This window comes from Hylobates moloch, unplaced genomic scaffold, assembly GCF_009828535.3.
Source record: "Hylobates moloch isolate HMO894 unplaced genomic scaffold, HMol_V3 SCAFFOLD_9, whole genome shotgun sequence".
In the NCBI taxonomy this organism is placed as follows: Eukaryota; Metazoa; Chordata; class Mammalia; order Primates; family Hylobatidae; genus Hylobates; species Hylobates moloch.
Genome location: NW_026652284.1, coordinates 114,229,466 through 114,246,248, shown reverse-complemented (window position 1 = coordinate 114,246,248; position 16,783 = coordinate 114,229,466). Strand labels below are relative to the sequence as shown.

The 16,783-nt window shown below is 41.5% G+C and overlaps 1 long non-coding RNA gene across 1 annotated transcript; it reads right to left on the bottom strand.

The window, feature by feature from the left end:
* Positions 1-259: 259 nt before the first annotated feature.
* Positions 260-16,234, bottom strand: LOC116812723 (uncharacterized). Its single transcript, XR_004370764.1, has 4 exons — positions 16,201-16,234; positions 4,924-5,056; positions 4,396-4,573; positions 260-483 (listed from the first exon to the last, which is right to left on the bottom strand). It is a non-coding gene; the product is annotated as an uncharacterized LOC116812723 (long non-coding RNA).
* Positions 16,235-16,783: the final 549 nt, after the last annotated feature.

Here is a 16,783-nt window from a genome sequence, read left to right as displayed (position 1 = left end):
TAAAGGCATATACTTAACCCTAAGATACTGATAGTCATCATAAAGCCATGGTTTGGGGTGGTAGATTTAATCACTGCCACAGTCTTTCCCAGTTTTTGATTTTATGATCCACTCAAAGAGGCTCCACATGTCTCTCAAGTAATTTTTATAATATTTAACTATCCAAACCACTGAGAAACTCATTTTAACATGTCTCATTGAGTTCTTGTAATAACGACAATAACTATAACAACTTTTTTAGCACTTGACAATCAACAAATGCTTATATCCATTTTTTCTTTGATTCTCACAATAATCCTGTCTTTGTTTTATAAACAAGAAGGCAGATGCATGGAGAGTGTCTGACTTGCTGAAGTCATCCAGCAAGAGGAAGGCTGAAGCCAAGTTGGGGTTGTCAGGCAGGGTCATCATGCGGGACCAGTTGTGAAAGCCCTGACAGCAGGTCACAGCGGCTCCATTTTATTGGGTCAGCAGCCCAGATACCTGAAAGAGACAAGTTATCTGATCAAAGTGGAGAGACATTCAAATCAGGCAGGCCAGGTGAGAGGCCCCTCACGATCCCAGAGAGATCTGATGGCGGCTGCCCCGAGATGGTGGCGGCTTAGGTGGGGAGAGGGAGTGTTTCACTCTTATCTTTCAGGGAATCCTGAATCCTGCAACCCAAACCTCTTTCTTTACTTTGCTCCATGAAGAAATGCAGACTAGCCCCAAACTAAAAACCAGCCTCCTTCTGCGTGTTATGTTCAGGGCAGAAAGAAGTCCCTTCTCACCTCCTATTTCTTCATGAAACCTTTCTCTTGGGATTCCCTTTCCAACGTTGGAGTGGTTCTCATGAGTATTAAATACATCAGCATGTCTCTCATTCCCCGCCTGAGGCTGGAAACTGGAATCCAAGAGGCACAAGAAGGTTTAGGTAAGTTTTGTGAAGCTGCCAAATCTGATGGGCTAAATTTTCATTCTATTTATTTTATGGATTTCAAAGGTTCATATTCATTTAAGTTCTGAAGACAGAACTATTCCCAAGTTATCTGATAGGACAAAAACTGCACTGTGGGCAGCAGACTTTGTCCAAAGCCTGAAAAACAACGAAGGAGTAAAATGATCTTGAATTTCTTAGGATCCTCCAGCAATGAAGCGGCAGGGGGTGGAATCTGACCCATCGCAGTAGAGCGGAAGGCGTGAGAGATAGATATGCAGGTGCCCCAAAACGTGCTTGAAGCTGGTGTATTAACTGCACACATTGTTCTCCATACACAGCCATTCTCACCTCCCTGGTGCTGCTGCAATAGGGGTTTCAGTGGCCACACCATCAGGCATCTTTGATGTGTGAGAAGTTGATGATGCTCACCCTGCAAGGAATTCAGAGTGCACCAGGGTGCACAAGGGTCTGGAAATACCTGGGCAGTGGAGGGGCATGCAAGATCAAGACTAGGATAAAGGAGCATTGCAAACATCTCTGGCACAGAAGAAGGCTTTGAAGATTAGAAAATATTTAAACTCAAATTTAAAAAGAGGACTTTGCCCATTGGTCATGTCAGAGAGGATATTCCATGCAAAGGGCATGAAAATTTGAGGATGGGCAGAAATACAAATGAGTCTGGCATGTTTCATAAATCCAAGTGGTCTAATAATGAATGTTGAGTCTTCCACTTGCAAGGATTGGGGAGGAAACACAATGAGGCAGCTAAGCTAGAGAATGTTAAGGGGAGTGTCCACAGAGGGCAGTGGTTTGGCATGGGCTTTCAGAGCCTAAGCAGAGTGAGGAGGGCACCTGCACAAGAGAGAGGGTGGTGATGGTGTGGGGCATATATGATTGAAACATATGTAGAGGATTGATCCAATAAGTAATGGTATTAAAGAAAATGGGACCTAGATTTTGCACCATCAGAGAAGGGAGTGACAAATATAGGAAAGAGAAAACTAGAATCAACCCTATGGTGCTAAATTAAAATTGGAGTTATCATTGTGAAATAGAAAGAAAAAGAGAGAAATGAGTGGAGCAAGAAAGAGAGAGAGAGAGAAATGTTTTAAGGCAAAACTAATATTAAAATAAATATTAGTTTTACCAGATATTGACATTCTGCCAGCTGTTTTCTGCTGGAAAATTTCTATTAATTTGTGAAAGATTATTAGTCCTTTCTTCTGTTGTCTCCAATTGTTTGTTAAGCCCATCAGTTAACGTTTTTCATCAGATATTGTACTTTATAGTTCTAAAATTTTAATTTGGTTTCTTTTTATAATTTACATTTCTCTGTTAAGATTCCACATCTGTTAATTTATTATCACTACATTTTCCTTTATGTACTTGAACATATATATAAAGCTGCTTTAAAATTCTTGACCCAACATCTGAGTCATCTTAGGATCAGTTTTCATCAGCTATGTTTGCACAGATTGCATTTTCCTGCTTCTATGTTTGTCTATAAATTTTTATTGTATTCTAGACATTGTGATGCTACATTGAGAGTCTGCATTTTGCTGTTTTTCTTCAGAGAACGCTAAGTTTTGTTATTGCGGGCAGTTAATTTGCTGGAAGATTAGATTGATCTTTTAAGGCTTGTTGTTAAGCTTTGCTAGAGTGGTTCTAGAGTACTCTTACTCTAGGATGAGAGGAACACTGCTTCTCAGATGTGGCCTTTCTGGGTCTCAGTTGAGGTCTTCTCTCCATGCTGGATGATTGGAACACCTGTATTTCTCCACACTGTGTATCATTAGCGATTTCTGTTCATCTCATAGCTCTCCAGAAGCTGTTTTTCCAAAGGTTGGCTAGTCTTGCCCTAAACATGTATATTTTAATTCCATCCAGTGCCTTAAGGGGACTGATACATAAATTTCTGGAGCTGCTCTTTTATGTAGCTCTGTTCTCTCTGTTATCCTGAAACTTTGTAAACTTTAAACTCTGATTTCTGCCTCCTCAGCTTAGCAAACCTGCTGTGCTCTGCTTGGATTCTCCTTTCCTAAGCCATGATTCAAGAGTAGCCCCAAACGTAAAGTCAGGATGATCACATGCTTCACCTCCCTCAGGCATCCCTCTTAATCCAACGCTCTGTGCTGAAATATTTCTGAATCAAAACAAACAGAAGCAACTTGCATGTCTAGTTTTGTCATTGTAAACATCAAGCCCATTTCACACGTCCCTCCTGTGGGTTTTAGGGAGGAGTTAGGTCAATCACAAGTGGAAACTTTGAAATTACTTGCAAATTTGCCTAATGTATCACAAGGCAATGTGGTAGGTTGGCAGAGCTGATACCTCTCTAATAGGCTGAATGTCTCAAAATTAGAACTATAAAATTTGAGTTTAGTTTACTCTAATTCCACTCTCTATGTCCTAGGCACTGTGCTAGCTGCTAGAGGTACAAAGGTGGATGAGATGTGACCAGTGCCCTGAAGGATAGGGTCCTGCAAAGAAAAATGGCAAGTGCTGTGATGGAGGTCTCCAGGGCAACTAGGGTGAGAGCACAAAGTGGAGATGACCCATCTAGCTTAAAGAGGTCAGCAAAGGTGCTAAGAATGTAGAAGAAGATGATGAGTGAGTTGAAGTTTCAAGGAAATACAGAAGTTGTTCAGGCTGACCGAAGTGGGCAGGGGAAACAGCTGGTGAAAAGACAAAGAGGTTCAAGCCAGTTGGCAACTTCAGTTACAGAGAGGACAACCTATACTACAGCTATCGCATATACTGGCTATACTAAAGTAAATAGATTATACAAGCTATAGCAATGAGCGCAACACAGGATTATGTCAGGAGATACAGTCAGAGAAACAAGGCTAGCCAAGATTACAACACAACTTTAGGTCATATTTAGGCTAATAAACACAAGACTGTAGCTATTGAAGCTAGAATAGTACATAAATTAGTGGCAATTATTTATAGTGTGAGGTTCCATCTCCATTCTCCACTATCCAGATCCTGTCTGAAGTTTCTAGTCCTATATAAGACCTTTGAAACCACCAAAACTGAAGCAGAGAAGGGAGCCAGGGTGGCAAAGGAATTCAAAAGCATTTTATTCTGGTATGATCATGGAGACAGGCCTTCCTATCACCCCTGTGTAAAGGAAACAGCTCTATCCTTGTCCCTAGGCTGTTTTTTCCTAAAGAAAGTTATGGCCAACCATGAGTTCTAACTATCTGACTCAAGGCAGTTAATTCACAGGCTCATTTTGCATTTACAGCAGATGTCTTTAGGTTGGGCTCTCTGGGAAACAGGCCCCGAGATGAAAATATCTATGCAGAAGGTTTATCGTGGTGCACTGTCAGGATCAGCAACCTAAGTGATAAAGGAAGCAGAATTGGGCAAAGGGCGAGGTTAACTTGCCATACAGTTAAAACAGAGATCTCAGCTGATTCCATGGGGAGTGCAGAAGTTGACAAGGCCCTTCAAAGACCTTTCGTACTTACGCAAAGGGCCAGGCTTCTGTTCCCCATCTCAATCAGTCATTAGATGCATTTTCTCCCAGGGGAAAGAAAAAATCCCCCAGCATGATCCAGCTGTGAGCTGTCAGCTGACAACCCTTCCTCTGGGCCATGTGGGTGCTGCATCACTGCTTCCATCGCAGATAACCTGCTCTGGGAAGTTCTGCCCATGGGAGAAATGATAATTAGCCAGACTATTCAGACTCCAGAAATGAGCAGTAACATATGGTGAGGATCAGCCAGGTGCTATAAACAACTTGTTTGATAGAAAGCAGGAACCAAGAGAAACAGAATGTGTGAGGAGCACATTTATCCCCTGAGAGATGGTTGGAGAAACTGGGAATGTTTATCTGGGGGCGGGCAGAGAAGACTGTGGAGGGACGTGAGGCCCACCTGTAAATAGCTGAAGGGCTGGCAAGTGGAAGAAGGCTCTGCTATGTTCCTCAGCACCTCAGGGGGGTTGCATTTTAGGTGGAGAGGGTCCCAACAGTCAGGGCTCAATTCTCTCCTCACCTGCAAATGGGGCTGCTGCTGACACCACACAGGTCTTTGGTGGGAGGTGGAGCTGAAGGCATTGTCAGGACCGGAGCCTCTGCAGGTATCCTGTTCCCTTAACAGCAGGCAGCTTCCTTGATGTAGGCTGCATCTGAAAGGTTAATTCCCTCCTCTTTGGGCCAGTTCAAAAATTGTAAGCGTGACTATAGCTCAGGTGGTGATTCTCAAACCTGGCTGCATATGAAAAGCTCTGAGAAGTTTAAAAATAAAGTGCTCAGCTCCAGAGAAGTCAAATCATAATCTCTCAAGATAGGGATGGGTCATTTTTATTTCTTAAGGGCTCCCCAGATAAATCTGATATGTAAACAAAGTTGAAAACCCTACGTCTGCCCTACTAGAGTGTTATTTGACTGAGAGGAAATGAGAAGGGTCATCCAAAGGATGAATGAAAAAGATTTCTGTTGCATAATGAGATCAATAGGAAATGATTAATCCCAAAGGAGGTAGCCGCGGCAAAATATAACAAGCAAATTGATTGCTACAAGCAGGATCTGTGGCCCTAATGCTGACTGCATTGAATCAGAGGAAGTTGAAGTTTTGTTTTGACAATGTGATCCAGTGCTCTATTTTAGTGAAGTATGTGGCTTGATGGGAATAGAGTGTCTTTAAACTTTCTCATGTAACAGGGACTGTTCTTCTCACAGAGAGTCCTTAAGCCCTCTGGGACTCTAATATACTATTAGGTTGTTTCAGTAACAAAAATAAATTATATGTATGGAAGAAAATGTGGAAATATAGAAATGTGTGAATATAGAAAAATATAAAGTATAAAGAAAAAACACAAAACTTTTTTCCAATTCCATTATCCAAAACTAGTCATTTCTATAATCTTGCCATAATACACACAGGTAACATATACACTCCTTGTGTGTATGTGTATACATACACATGCCCATATATATATATGTATGTATTTATCTGTGTATCAGACACTGTGCTACTAAGCACTCTTGATTAATTATTTTGAAACCACAAAAAAGTTTGAAAGGTTATCTCACCTAGGATGACAATAACAGTTCCTACCTCATGAGGTGGTTGTGCATTAACATTAGCTAATATGTGGTAAAATGTTTAAGACAGTGCCTGGCCTATACTAAGGCCTTAATAGATATTAGAAAGAGAAGAGAGAGAGAAAGAAAGAGAGGAAAAGAGGGAGCAAGAGATGAGGGAATTTACTCATGTTAGAAAAAGTCTGAAAGGAGGTGAAGACACAGAGTTTGCTAACCTCAGCACCATTGGTATGCTGGGCTGGAAAATTCTCTGCTGTCGGGGGGCTGTCCTGCAATTCATAGGATGTTTAACATCATCTCCAGCCTCTACAAATCAAGGCCAGCAGTCTCCCCTCCTCTAAGGCATCACAGTCAAAAATGTCCTCAGACATTGCCCTAGGGGGCGAAATCACCTCCAGTTGAGAACCGTTGACCTAGATCCATCATATATTAATTCTTGTTCTTTTATGAAAAAAATGCATTTTAATCAAATGCATGTGTAAAATATCACAGTTGAGATCCACACACCGTTTTATATTCTGTATTTTCACTTAATGTCACATCATGATATTGCTCCTCATCATTAAACATTCATTATAAATGTCATTTTTAGTGGCTGCATTATATCCTAGCCTTCTAATGTACTGTCATTTTAATGACACAATATTGTTAGATAGGTTGTTTCCACTTTGTGCCCTTACCAAAAAGATCATCTTCAAAATGCATACCTACACACATATAGGTCTTTGTCTACATTCCTACTTTTTTTCACTGGGTAAATTTTTAGAAGTGAAATTACTGAAATAAAGTAATCGAGATCCTGAAGGGTCTTGACAAATATTACCACATTGATTTCCAAAACAGCTGTCCAAGTCAACGCACCCACCAGCAGTCATGTAGGTATTTGGAATGCATGAGATATGGGGACTGGCATGGTTTTGATTTGAACTAACTGAAGGGGTCTTTTAATCTACACTTCACAAAAGTCAAAAATAAAACTTTAAAAATAAAAGACAACACACGCCATGTGGTGAGGTGGTATTTATTACATCACAGGTGATGCAACTGTGCATAACTTCAATAAACTTCACAGCAAAGGAGATGGTTCTGACATCAACTCTATTGCTATTTCCTAAGGGACTGAGGGAAACCTTAAATAGTCTAGTGAGGAAAATGTAACTCTCATTTCTAGAGAGTTACCAGCCCTGCTGAGAGCCACATGGAGAAGTTGGAATTGAAATACAAGGCTGGTGGTCCAGCTGGCCACATGTTAAGCTCAGAGCCATGATGGAGATCTGATTTCCATCCCACTTGAAAGTGATGTCCAAATCATCTACAAGAGGAATTATGAAAGAATTTGTAGTATTCTAGAATTCTTATAGAAAGCAGAAATCTGCTGCTTCACTCCTTCATTTGGGGTGAGAATTTTCAGAATGGAAGGGGAACTCAGACCTACTTATAGGCAGCCATGAAACCCTGAGTCAACTATGGAAATTTCCAAGCCCAGATATCAGGTTTGCACCTGGGGGGTGGATTCTACCCTCTCTGAAGACTGGTCTGGCATAAGTGTTATAGGACCCTCGGACACCAGGCCTCTCCCACTTATTCTTCATTTTCTACAGGAGGTCACGTAGGCTTCTTGGACAGTATTTATAATCAAGTGTGGCATAAATCAGCTAACAAAGAAGACTGACTCATCCAAATGGGCTATTGGCACAACCCAACAGAGCTGAACATATACATTCTGGATGTTCATTTGATAAGTAATTCCATTTCACAGACATTCATTGGTGTTAGTTTAATGTCTGTTGTAGGTACTGGAGGGGATTAACACGACACTGTGCCCATCCTCCAAGAGTTGAGAAGATTTTTAAAAATATGCAATTATCTAGAATGTTAGTCATACAGCTAAAAATAAGTCTATTATAAACAGAGTGCCCAAGGACTTCATTGCAAGGACAAAAATATTGCAGAGCACTTAGCATGTGCCTGGCAGTGTTATAAGGACTTCACGCTGAGTCAATGCATCTCATCTCACAATGCCATTCTGAAACTGATGCTGTCATAGACACTTTACCCAAGATCCCACAGCTGGTAAATAGAAGAGCTGAGGGATGAATCCGCTAGCTGGATCCAGCATGAAGGCTGTACATTGTTCTCTGGGGGTTTAGGAAGAGCCTCATGAAGGTAAACACAATGGAGCTTTCAGAGGTCAAAATTAAAGGACAGATCTCCCAGATAGATGGACTTGGGAGTTAAGCCAGATAATTGGTACATAATCAAGTAGGCAATAGGTATTTTTGGGCAAGGGAATCACATGATCAAAACTGAACTTTAATACAATGAATCTGGAAGGAAGAAGTGGGAGAAAGGAGAAGCTGAAAGTTGGTGGTAGGGAGATAGTTATGATGGAACAGCTTGGGTAAGGGTCTTCGGCTTGTGGCAGTCTTGGGATGATGGGAGAGTAAAGATAAATATCAGGCTTTACTGAGCATGGCGTTGTGTTGTGATTCTCATACTACCCCACTTTGATGTATTTATTCACCCAGAATATATATATATATATATCACAAATGATCCTGGCACATACTAGCTACTCAATAAAAACTTTATTTTCTGAGAAAAGAAAGAAATGTCATGCCTCCAGGTTATTCTGTAAGTCTGCAATAGGATATTGTTCAATGCCCCGTGTGTGTGTGCTTGTGTGGTGTGTGTGTGTATATGCACACGTGCGTGTGGTGTAAGAGCTGGAATTTAGCCCAGAGCTCCATGTACAGCACTTTCTTGCTGATAGACACTGGCTTCCATCTGTGATTCTGAAAACCATGGCCAAATTTGGTCTTTGAGGTACAGCGGCTCAGAGCCTGAATAAAGGTTGACACAGCACGAGTCTGCAGGACATGGGCCTCTCTGAGCAGCAACACCCAACCCCTCCTAGTCGTCAGAAAGTCTATAGCCCCAGAAGGACTTTTTGATGCAGAAGTGAAACCCAAACTGTAGCTAAAAACAGAGCAATGCAATATGATGCCTCCATGCTAGGGAGCCCTGCATGTGGGCAAACCAGGAGCCCTCTTGCATCCCATGCCCATTCTGCCTGTGTATGGCAGTTGTTCCAGCCCCATCTCGTTGCAGGAGCTGCATAATGATTTGTGCCCAGGATTGTTAGAAAGAATGACTTTGGCTTCAGATTGATCAGAGCTTCAATCCAAGTTTTGTCTCTGATAAGCCACCAACTCTTGGGCAATGCATTTAATTCTGTCTGCTTTGGTTTCTTTCTTTTCTTTCTCTCTTTTTTCTTTTCTTTCTCTCTTTCTTTTCTTTTCTTTCCTCCCTCCTTCTCTCTCTTTTCTTTCTTTCTCTGTCTCTCTTTCCTATCTTCCTCTATCCTTCCCTCCCTCTCTCTTTCCCTCTCTCTCTCCTTTCCTTTCCTTTCCTTTCCTTTCCTTTCTCTTCTCTTCCCTTCCCTTCCCTTCCTTCCTTCTCTCTTTCTATTTCTTTCTTTCTTTCTTTCCTTTCTTTCTTTCTTTCTTGAGACACTCTCAATGTTGCCCAGACTGGAGTACAGTGTCACAGTCATAACTCACTGCAGCCTCCACCTCCTGGGCTCAAGCAACCCTCCCACCTCAGCCTCTCAAGTAGCTGAGACTACCACAACCAGCCAATTTTTTTGGAAGAAACAGGTCTTGTGTGTTTCCCAGGCTTGTCTTGAACTCTTGGGCTCAAGCAATCCTCCTGCCTCAGCCTCCTGAGTAGCTGGGTCTACAGGCAGGAGCCACTGTGCTGGGCTGCTTTGGTTTTCTTATTTGCTAACTCAGGATGACTTTAGCTTCCAGGGTGGTGCAAGTGCAGGGCCAGTGCATGTGAGTGAGAGCCTCCTTCAGTCGTGCACCCTGGGTGCCTCACATGCCTCACCCTAGCCCCAGCCCTGGTGAGAAGCTGTGAAAGAACCTGGCATGTGAGGAACCACCATGAATCTTTCCACGTGACTGAAAGGAAGGAGGTGCGTGTGTTGGGGACACACTGTCAGGAGAGGATGAGGAGCTGACACCAGATACTGATGGCTCCGGCCCCAAGACAAGAGTGCCAGGAGATGCCCCTCAGCACCCCATAGGTGGCAAGCCCAAAGGGTAGATTACAGGCAGCTCCTGACTAGACTTTTGAGAGAGAAGCCTTGGAACATCAAAGTGAAAATGGCAGTATTCAAAGTCATCAGGGAAAAGGAGAGGTTACCTATAAAGAGATGGCAATTATACGTTCAGTAGACCTTATGTCCCCAACAACAGATGTCATGAAAGATGGTGTATCATCAGGAAGGTGCTGAGGAGAAATGATTAACAATCTAATATAAACAATAAATAGTAGGCATCCATTTTTGAGCACTTGTATGGTAGCCTAGAGCTCTGTATTCAGCATAACGATTATTTAATATGAGAGTTAAATAAAGACATGTAGGAATACAAAAAATTCACTACTCATTAGCCTTTACTGAAAAACAAAATCAGCAAGAGGATCGATCGGGATGGAGAAAATACAGGTGATCACAGAAAGTAGTAAAATATAGTGGAAAGCATATTTAACAATTGACTTCAAGAAATTAGTAATGATTGCTATTGTGTGTTTTACAGGTGGTGAAATTAAAATTAATAACAAAGAAGATACTGGGATGTTTAATGAGTAAAGTGAGATAATATGTGCCTTATGAGAATGATTGAGATAAAGAATAAATGTAGAATTTGTTAGAAAAATAATTAGTTGAGTGTAAATATTGGAAATTAAGTTTAACAGCAGAAAGAATGGAAATCGTCATCATCTTGCAGTGAATGTAAGTATCCGGCACCTTCCTGTTAGGTGCCCTCTTCTAGGCATTGATGATACAGAGATGAGCAAGACAGAAAAGTCTTTTTTTGCATGGATTTGTGAATGTAAATTGTAATGTATACCTAGACTAACCTTGGTAACATATGATAATGCTGAGACCCACTTTAATTTTTTTTCAAAAAAATTAATATTAATAACAAAATTAATATTAAATTCAATATTAAATATTGAATTAAAATAAAAAAAGAGGTGGTGCATGTAAACTGTAGATAGAGTGTTATATGGGGAGGGACTTGCCTTTGGGATATGAGTTAGTTCATTTCTTGCATTGCTGTAAAAAATTTCTGAGGCTGGAAATTTTTTCTGTCTCTACCAAAAAAACACCCAAATTAGCAGGTTATGGTAGTTCCAGCTACATGGGAGGCTGAGGTGGGAGGGTTGCTTGAGGCCAGGAGGTGAAGGCTACAGTGAGTTATCATTGTGCCACTGTACTGCAGCCTGGGCAGCAGTGAGACTCTGTGAAAGAAAGAAAGAAAAAGAAAGAAAAAAAGAAAAGAAGAAAGAAAGAAAGAAAGAAAGAAAGAAAGAAAGAAAGAAAGAAAGAAAGAAAGAAAGAGAGAAAGAAAAGAGAGAGAGAGAGAAAGAAAGGAAGGAAGAAAGAGAGAAAGAAAACGAAAGAAAGAAAGAAAGAGAAAGAAAGGAAAAGAAAGAAAAGAGAGAAAGAAAGGAAGGAAGAAAGAAAGAAAGAAAGAAAGAAAGAAAGAAAGAAAGAAAGAAAGAAAGAAAGAAAGAAAGAAAGAAAGACATTTATAAAGAAAAAGGCTTTCGTTGGTTCAGTTCTGCAGGCTGTACAGAAAAGCATGACTCTGGTATCTGCTGACTTCTGGGGAGGCCTCACAGAGCTTTTACTCATGGCAAAAGGTGAACCAGGAGCAGGCATATTACATGGTGAAAGCAGGAGCAAGAGAGAGCTGTGTGGTGGGGGGAGTGTCACACTTTACAACAACCAGATCTGGTGAGAACTCACTCACTACTGCAAGGACAGCACCAAGTCATAAGGGCTCTGCCCCCATGACTCAAACACCTCCAGCCAGGCCCCAGCTGCAGCACTGGGGATTACATTTCAATGTGATATGTTGGCAAGGACAAATTATGCAAACTATATTAGGGTGCTTCCCTGATGGTCATGGAAAAAGGAAGTCTTCTTGATGAGAACCCCAATGCCATTGTCTTTAGCAATGAGCATATTTGATATATTATGTATGTCTTCTTCCCATGGGTTTAGCATGAAGAGTTGCAAATAGCTGGGCTTTAGCACACAGGCACCACTGAGCCCTGGAAGATAAGAGATGCCTTGGGCTGAGCAGGGGTGGTACAGCAGTCCTGGAGAAAACCAAAGCGCAGAGGGGCCTCCGGCGAGCAGATGTGGATTCAGGGCCCATCCTCTTGTCTTGACCTTGAGCAAGTCAGTTACCTTCTCTGTGTCTTAGTTTCCCAATCTGTACAGTCACCGCTTCATGAGATTGCTGTGAAAATGATGATGGACGTGTTGATTCACGTCTTTGTAGGAGCTCCCCACTGATTAATAATGGGTGTCCAAATGCTGATTGGAGCCCCTTGAATACTTTTCTTATTTCTCGCAATGCGCTTAAGGTCTTTGAAGGCATTTACTGTTTCTTATTCATGTTTGTATTCCCAAGCATTGTTCTAGGAACACATTTATTAACAAATATTTTTTAATTGAGCTAAAGTAAATGGAATGAAATTGGATTGGATTGAATTGACAAGGATGCAACCTAAACATGATACAATTAAGGAACAATAGGAGACACCATCTTACTAAGGGCTTCTCCGAGCTTTTATAAAATTACAGAAATTCAGAGACGGGGGAGATGAAAGTAGACTAAACAAACAGTTACTGGGGACAAGCACTTCCTGAATAACCACTTTGTGCCTGACACCATGCCAGCCCTTCTCTCAAACACTATCTCATTAACTCCTAACAACACACTGAGAAAAAAGCATTATTACCATCATTTTATAACTGAAAATCCCGGGGTTCAGAAAAGCCAGGTCACCTGCCCAAGGTGACCTGAGGAAAGTGGCAGGGCCAGAGTAAAAAGCGAGCTTCTCCACTTCTGCAGCCCCCTCTCCACTTTCTCATTCAGCCCCAGGCTTTGGGTGGGGGGTAACTCTTCTGCTTGTTTCTATTTGATTCTCTTTTGTTTTTTTGTGCCACATTGGCAAAGCTGTACTCACCATGCCTATTATCAATTATAGCCTTCTAGCCTGTGCTTTGAAGAACATAATTTATTTTCCTAGTCAGACCAAATAGAAAACACAACTGTGTGTTTAAATACTAATTAACCTTTTCACATGTCTTTCTCTCTTTCTCTCTTGCTCTATCTCTTTCTTTCTCTCCTCTCATTCCTCTAAAGCAAAAGCACGTAACATGTAAGACAATTCTTGCCAATTTTTCTTTTCCTGGACTCTAACAGTTGGAAGTCTGCAGCATATGGCTGTGAGGACTTCTGTACTTGAAGTCAAATTCCTTTAGAAAGAGAAGACCGCCATGCACCTGGTCACCAATGTGTTTGTTTCTCTGCACTGAGAATTCTAAGCTCCCTTTAGAGTTTGCAGGGCCCATTTCAAGGATGGCTCTATTGGGTTTCCATTACTATCGTTCTCATCGGCCATATATTACTTTCCCCTGCCTGAAATCTCTCATAGTTTAAAAGACTTGGGCTTTTAAAGCAGACAGCCTGCCCATTTAAATGAACTTCATGCATCCATGTAAAGTAGCTTAAAAATTACTTCATTAGCATCTCCATGTCAGCATTTTAATTTTCTAATATTGCCATCCATCGCCCACTCAGCTGCAGTGCTCCTGTTTTCACAGCCATCTTCTCCTATTTTGCATCTAGATCCTTGCATTAACCACTTAGTTTTGGAGTAGTGGAATCATCTTTGACCTCAAAATCTTTTTGGAATGCAACCATCTGCACTTCGACCCAATCTGAGTGCCCCATTCAGAAAACACCCCTTTATTCTCAGTACCATTTTTTCAGTGGAATGTAATGACGTGTTTAATTTCAGATATGTTGAACTTACAATGCTTGAGAGTATACTGTGGATCTGTTGGTTCAAAGCTCCAGAAAGAAAGTGAAAAAGACTAGAAGATAGTATTGACATGGAAAGCAGAAAAAAGAAAGGTTTTTTTTTTTTTGGAGTTTCACTCTTGTGGCCCAGGCTGGATTGCAGTGGCGCAATCTCAGCTCACTGCAACCTCTGCCTCCTGGGTTCAAGCTATTCTCCCACCTCAGCCTCCCAAGTAGCTGGGATTACAGGCATGCGCCACCATGCCCAGCTAATTTTGTATTTTTAGTAGAGACAAGGTTTCTCCATGTTGGTCAGGCTGGTCTAGAACTCCCAACCTCAGGTGATCCATCCGCCTCAGCCTCCCAAAGTGCTGGGATTACAGGGGTGAGCCACTGCTCCTGGCTAAAAGTAAGGACTTTCTATGAGAATGGAATGGTAAATGGAATTGGATACCACAGAGAAGTCTGATAGAGTAATAAAGGGATGTGTTTCTTAGGTTTTGCAACGAAGTGGTCAATGGTTTCCCTCGTTACAGGAGTCCCCAACCCCCAGGCCACGGACCAGTACTGGTCCATGGCCTGCTAGGAACTGGGCCATACAGCAGGACATGAATGGCAGGCAAGCAAGTATTACCCCTGAGCTCTGCCTCCTGTCAGATTAGTGGCGACATTAGATTCTCATAGGAGCATGGACCTTATTGTGAGAGGGTGTATTTGAGGGATCTAGGTTGCTTGCTCCTTATGAGAATCTAACTAAAGCCTGATGATCTGAAGTGGAACCGTTTCATCTCGAAACCATCCCACATACTACAATATGTGGAAAAATTGTCTTCCACAAAACCGGTCTTGGGTGCCAAAAAGGTTGGGAACCACTGCCTTATCAGACACATTTATGTTGGTAGGAGGATAAAGACACAAATTGCAATGACTTCATGAAGGAATGAGAGGAAAACAAATGTTGTGATAAAAGGTGTAGAACCTTATTTCAAAGAGCCTAGCACAATGCCTGGCTCACAGTGAACTCTCAGCAGGTAAAAGTTAATGAATGAGGGTCGAAGCAAGAGCCAGAGTGATGGGTAAGGACCCCTGTGCCTTAGTTTGAGAACACGTTCTGAGGATTTTTCTTTCAAAAGTAGTTCACAATCTAACTAAGAATATAAGCAAGTATATTGGTAAAAATTGCAATATGACCTTTAAAAGGTATGCAATCAACAGTAAACTGGGTGTCATGTACTGAGTCATAAGAAACTGAGGCTGTCTCTGTGCTTCATTTACAAGCAAACGGGTGAAGTTTTCCTGGTGTTAGTATAACCCCAAGTTCTGATCTTCAAGTCAAAATCTCCATTTGACTAGTGGAGAGGCGACCTGTCTCTTGCTGTTAATTTACAACTATTTCATTATGTAGAGACTAATATTTATTCACTCATTCATTCATTCGTTCATTCAACAGATATAAACTGAGCTTCTACAATGTAGAAATCCTTATGTCCTACCATCAGGTGACAGTGGCTGGAATGTAACTAAGAGAAAGACCAGAATGAGGGCATCTGTTGGGCAGAACATCTGATCCCTGGAAAAAAAGCTACATTCATATTTGTTGTTACTAGTTTGAAAGTTGCTGCCCATGAGCTGTGGGGTTAGGGGAGTTAGTTAGGATCTTGATAACTACAGACTTGAAGCAATAGTAGCCTGACGGCCCATGTTTGCCTAAAGATTGACCTTCTCAGTTGATCAGATACTGGTTGCCAGACAATCACTCACATTTTGAGAATATTACTAGAGAAACCAAAAACCATTCTTACAGGAATTTCTTTGCAATGAAAGTCTAATAGCTGGTGGTGCTGTGGCATGAGGGCAGAGATCACCCACGTAGAAGGTATGAAGTCAATATTTTTGAATGCATGAATATATAATGGGTTTCATGCAACATGACAGTGAGAAGGAGCCAGATGTTCACTTTTGCTAATCTTACTGGTTCCAGCTGTCTTTCTTTCGCCTTTTTTTCCTCCTTACCTGCCCCAGCCTAGACTGAAATGGTCCAACTCAAGTCTTGCTGTCTGTCCATTCTCCAAAACTCCCAAGGGAAGGATGATGTATATGTGTGAATGTGTGTGTGCGCATGTGTGTGTAGGGGGACCAAAAGAAAGACAGTTATAAGTTCAAGTATCCATCAAGAAATATCTACCAAAAATATCTTTGCCCTCATATTAAAGGTAAATAACTAAGTAATAAAAATAAAAAACGACAATAGCAACAACCACAGAGTATAGGTTTGTTATCCTCATTTTACAGAGGAGGAAGCCGAATTCCAAAGAGAGTCAGTGACTTACCTGAGGTGCCATTATCAGGAAGTGGCAGGACCGTAAAACTCTGGCCAGTTTGACTCCACATGCAGCAAATGCCCAATGCATCTAGCACTTAGTTTTCTCTTCAGTAAAAGAGGAGATTCACCTTAAAAGTTTCTTTTAGTCCTAGCAGTGCCTGAAAGAATGCATGTTGCTTCCTTTCCCTCAGTGCCTTGCATAGCATGGGGTCTTGCGGTGAGCGCTTGTGCATTTATTCAGGTGATTTACACAAGGTCCAGTAGGTGGAGCTAGAGAGTAGACACAAACTTCTGTGGCTGATGAGGAGGAGCTAATATCTGGATATTGTCCTCACTTATCCTGTTTGTTAGTTGATTTCCCTCTTCAGAATAAAAATCACTACTATGAGCTAGGCTTGGGGTGAAGGGAGATGAGTCTCTCAAACCTGAAAGATTAAGGCTAAACTGGAATTTGCGACTTAAACTAAGCTCTGGGAATAATCTTCCATGAGAAGGGAAAATCAGTAGAAGAAACAAAAATACTTTGCTTTTCACAGGTTATAAGTATAGTCTTACTTAAAGGTGCAGCCCTGGGTTTGAGTCCTGGTTCT